Below are 5,671 nucleotides of genomic sequence, written 5' to 3' on the forward strand. Positions count from 1 at the left end.
TTTATTGGCATTGCATGCAGATGATGTACCGGTGCACCCTGAAGACTGTCTATACCTGCAGCCTTTTACATTTTATTGTACCTCAGAGACTGCAGGAGCCTCTCACAAGCCTAATTAAAGCCAGAGATTAGGTAAGTAAAAGAGAGAGAGAGAGAGAGAGAGAGAGAGAGAGAGAGAGAATGATGATGATTATTACAAATGCAAAGTCCCTTACTCACCATTGTATTCTTTATGATCTGGTGGGTTGGACATCACTGAACAATCGCAGAAAACAGCATTGGTATATTTTTATATATAAAGCCATGCTAGGTAAACTTCCAGCTTACCCATGTACCCTCCTCGGTCTCAATTCTGCTAATTATCAGCTACGCTCTTCCAAGTGGTTGCTTTTTAATGTACCCAGGGTTTGGACAGATTTGGGGAAAACTGCATTTTCATACTATGCACCATGGGCATGGAATAATTTGCAAAAAGATCTTAAATTAGAAACGTGTAGAATCGATAAATACATTTAAGACCATCATAAAAAATGTGGTAAAGGAGACATGTAGTTGTTTTTCTTGAAGAAGTCCTTGTATTGTATGATTGTATGTATGTATGTTTTTACTATGTTGTGTTTATGTATGGCTGCTACCTTGGCCAGGTCTCTCTTATAATAAAAGAGATTTTTGACCTCAATGAGACTTCCTGGTAAAATAAAGGTAAATAAAATAAAATGATGGTGGTGGTGATGATCTTTGAAGTGTTCCTAAGCAATACCAGTATGCATGTTAGTTTTATACACACACACACACACACACACACACACACACACACACACACACACACACACACACACACACACACACACACACACACACACACACACACACAGTTCAGTGCAAACATTTTGTACACCCGTATGTCTCCAAATAAGAAGTGGTAGCTCAGGGGTGAGAGGGAAGACTTAAGATTTTGGGCTCTTGCTCAAAAAGGTCAGGAGATGAAACGCCTTCAAACTGCTGTCTCCTTAATTCCTCTACTGTTCAGCTGAATCATGTCTCAATTCTACATCCATCTGGACAAAAATGAGCCAATGTAAATGCAAATGAATGAAAGCATGGAAAATGTCAAACCTTTATTACACTGTTTATCTACAAAACTGTATTCAATTGAAAAGCCATTAAACTCAACAGCCTAAATATTACAGCAATAGAGTCCCCCAGCGGTTATCTTTATTAGCATCCATGTTTACATGCTCTGGTTAATTCAATTATATGTGCCTAATTTGATGAAACACATTACATACTGTATGTTTATTTACTGAAACATTTGTGATGTGTGTGAATGATTCTGCTGCTAATTTGTTGGGTAGTGTTGTATTTACGGTATAATGGCAAAAACAATCTCATACATGATGAACTGTCAGCGTTTGCTGTTAGCAACTAAAAACACGCTCATTTTCTTATTTTACAGATGGAGTCATTGTCATATCAATGAGAAATCCATTTTCTGTAGCACTCATCAATTCAAATCAATTCGGTTTTATTAGTATTGCACTTCTATCAATGGACATTGCCTCATAGCAGCTTTACAGAATATAAGAAACATGGTACAAAAACTTTAATATTATACAAAGAATCGAGATTAATATTATACTTATATTTAAATGTGTTTGTATTTATCCCAAATTAACAAAAGCATGAAGTGACTGAGGCGACTGGGCAGAGAGATAACCCAGACACCGAAGAGTTAAGTCTCAGGGCCGGTTGCCAAGCCAAGATAAAATGAGCCAAATCTAATATGCAGACAAAATGATGCACTGTGCTGACCTTGAACATGGAGCAGACGAAAAATAATAAAATCACAGAAAAAAAATCATATCTTAAAAGGTACATTATTTGCTTTATAGGAATTTCGGTGAAGCCAGAAGTCAGTGTTGATTTCATCATTCTAAATCTCAAGGTGTGCAAATGTTTGCACTATACACAAAATAAGAAACATGATTTAACATTCAGATCGACAGCACCGAGACCCTGAGCCAGAAAAGCCCATAATGAGTCTTGTGCAATGTTCATGTGCCCATAATCCACCCACACGCTATACCATTGGTCCCTAGGATCATTAGTTGCTAGATGGACTGACAGTCTAATGGACTTGATGGTGATTTCCAGTGTCAAAGCAAATCCGAAGTGCACAGTCCTACCTCATTAGAACCGAGCTGTGTTTCTTAAACAGCCTGTCACACTAGAATGTTCACTGATGAGAATATAATGGGGAAAGTGTGTATGCATGAATTCAGCCATGGTGCTGTTTCTGGTACTCGTGACAGGACAAAACGTATCTTTTCTCTGATGAGGGGCAGATCATTCCACAAGTCTGGCAAGGTTTAGTGACAATTAATGCAAATTTTGCTGGCTAGGATGGAGGGAAATCCATCACATGATTTCCTGTCCCACAGAATCGTCTCACTTTGACTAAATGGTTTGCAGAGTAGAAGAAACCCACACAGAGCTCTGACTCTGACTCAACGTCACTGAACACCTTTGGGATAAACTGGAACACCGACTGAACTCCAGACCTCCTCATTCTTATCAGAGTCCAATCTTACTAATGCTCTACTGGATGAATGAACACAAATCCACACAGTCACACACCAACATTTAGCAGAAAGCCTTCCCAGAAGAGTTGAACTTATAACAGCAAATAATAAATGGGGAATAAATGTGGAATGGCGGAAGTTATGGAGGTGTGAATCTCAGGTGTCCACAAACCTTTAGTCATATTAATGTATATGAACCATATAAAAAAATCTAATAAACCCACTGCACCCTGACCAGGCAGTTACTAAAAATGAATCTAAATGAATGTTGGAAATTCACCTAAATGAATGTCATTTTATTTTGTTCCATAAAGCGAGGTCTGCATATTGTTTCCAGTCATGAAGAAATTTAGAACAAATATGACAAAAATAAATGAGAACAAACTTGGTTTTCAGTTGTTTGATATGCAGAACAGTTTATATATACACTGTATTTCCCACCCAAAATATTTAGACCCTTATTTTAAAACGCACAAGCAGCCAAAGGCAATTTTCTCCCTCTAGCTGTCCAGACATTTTCACAGTGCAACTGGCAGAAAAACTGAAGTGTTGCAGCTTGCAATGGTGTTTCTGCTCATTTAAGTTTTTGGTTACAAACACAAAGTCTCGGCAACCCGAACTTTTTCCATATATGACAAATTTTACAAGGAGTCAATTTATTAAGATATAAGTGAGAGATGAAAATCCCACAGAACTGAGCAGACATCAGTTAATTTCTTGCTAGGAAATGTATGGCTTAAGACATTTATTGATTATAGGCACTCATTTAAGCGGGGCGGTCAAATGAATTCACACACAGCCGTGCTCGTAATGAGGTTTCATTCTTATTTCCAAGGCTTTGATTGGGGAGGATTTATGTCTATTGAATTTTTTTATTATTGCCTTGCCACACTGTGACATTCTCTATTTGGCATTAAATCTGCAGTACATATATAATAGGCAGTTTTCTGTACCGTTGGAATGGTTTGTATTACACACATATATCTTTAGTTAACTTAATCAATCCAAAGCCTGATAAAAAAAAAATTAAAAAATAAAAATTTTCCCCCCCAGACACAGTACACTGCGTTCCTTCAGTCGACTGCTTAGTCCAGATCGGATGAAAAACAATTACTGATTAATAAACATTGTGAGAAGCACCTCACAGACATCATGTCCCTACCTCTGGTTATACATCAGCAAATAAAATCTCTCAGAACAGACACTGAGACTGTAATGTGGGATATATATTGAGATTAGAGAGAGAGAATAAGAGAGTAATTAGACCTTCGCAGCAAGATCACAGCATGATGCATTTGTCAAGTCTCCTGTGCTAAATTGTTTTCCTGTCCTGTTTTAAACAAATCGGTAAAGAAAACGAGCCTGTTTTGCCTGGCGGCCACACACACTGTGCACATGTATCCCCTGTCTCAGGGCTTATCTAAATCTAATTGCTGTTCCTCTAAATTCGTTCAAGGAGCTTTTAGGGCATGTGTTAGTTAAATACTCAAGTTCGAAGAAAAAAAAAACTGAAAGCTTCATAAAAGGGAGACATTAAAACAAATGAAATCAGTGCCAAACACAAAAAAACGGTAAACCAGGAATGTATATTGTAGCAGCATATGTGAATGCTTTTTTCCCCTTTCTGGCACTTCAGAAAACCCAATTAATGAAAATAACTGACAATTAATTTGAAACAAATATAAACAATACAATTACAACCCAAACATTTCGAAAAGGCTCAATAAGTATCAGTGTGTAAATGTTCAGTTTTTTCCCCTTTTCCTGAGATACAAAAAAAAATGTAAGAAAGATGTCTCAATCCCGGACAATGTGCATGGAGTAAAGTCTAGGTCCTAGCATTTCCCCAGAAATAACGTCCAGGTTCTCAAAAACAGAAGAACCAGAAGCTGAAGAGTTGATGCATGACTACAAGGTGACTGAGTTATCCAGAAGAATCCATTTATATTATTCAGGTTCCAGTCGTATCCTCCAGCAATTTGTCCAGGAGACAAAAAGAAACAGTCGGCACGACATACATTTTAAACGGATTAAATTAATACATTATAACACTTAATCATCATGTATACATGTTTTTTTTTCTTTGAAAAGTTTGCAAAACAAACCCTTTTTTTTAACCACCTTGGACAGTGAACACTGATAACACACTTTTACATCATTTAAATGAGCATAGTTACATTTTACACATTAGCAATTTTACTCTACATGTGAAAGAAACACAAGAACAGGGGCCTTGCACGGGGCCTTGCACGGGGCCTTGCACGGGGCCTTGCACGGGGCCTTGCACGGGGCCTTGCACGGGGCCTTGCACGGGGCCTTGCACGATTAGCCAAACTAGCATCGTGATACTACACTTAGCGGCTTATCTTAGCATATTGAACTCTTCATATTTTCTTTGACATACATTCTAACTGGTTTTACTTAAATAATAAAACAATATAACAACAAAATAGTCATTATATATATATATATATATATATATATATATATATATATATATATATATATATATATATAAAATACACTCACCAGAATGTCTCAGTAAACAATCAAGGAAAGCAACAAGTACTCTTCACTTCAGCACGCTTCCACAGTAATTCAGCTCAACTTCATAGCAAGCATGTAAAACAATAAACCAGCCATTTAACTTAATTTTGCAATATACATACTCATTTTACTCAAACAAGTCAGCATTACTCACATTCTATGTGTTTTCTCCCTCCCTGTTGGTTACACATTAGTTTTTCTGCTTTGCAGCCGTGCACGCGCTCTCTGCACGAGACACACTTAAAGGTGTATTCTTTTTTTAAAGTATTGCTTAATAGTGCACAATGGAAGGGGTTACACACAAACATCAGTAAAAGTCAGAAGAATACACAACACCCAGCAGAGATCTGGTACTGAAATATAAAAAAAGAAACTTTATATTCATATTCTCTTAATATATAACAAATATGACAAAAAAACAACTGCAGCCTCTATTAAGATATAAAGAGAGAAGCTTCAGTGCAACTCAACTTAAAGAGCTTCAGACTGGTAACCTAAATCATATGATCAAACATTTCTATCATGAACGGTGTGACCTCTTCC

The 5,671-nt window shown here is 37.0% G+C and overlaps 1 long non-coding RNA gene across 1 annotated transcript; it reads right to left on the reverse strand.

Moving 5' to 3' along the window:
- Positions 1 to 1,102: 1,102 nt before the first annotated feature.
- On the reverse strand, positions 1,103 to 5,367 carry LOC113645519. The gene is made up of 3 exons (XR_007138536.1): positions 5,283 to 5,367; positions 5,111 to 5,188; positions 1,103 to 4,489 (listed from the first exon to the last, which is right to left on the reverse strand). It is a non-coding gene; the product is annotated as an uncharacterized LOC113645519 (long non-coding RNA).
- Between the last annotated feature and the right edge of the window lie 304 nt (positions 5,368 to 5,671).

Source organism: Tachysurus fulvidraco, chromosome 19 (assembly GCF_022655615.1).
Source record: "Tachysurus fulvidraco isolate hzauxx_2018 chromosome 19, HZAU_PFXX_2.0, whole genome shotgun sequence".
In the NCBI taxonomy this organism is placed as follows: domain Eukaryota; kingdom Metazoa; phylum Chordata; class Actinopteri; order Siluriformes; family Bagridae; genus Tachysurus; species Tachysurus fulvidraco.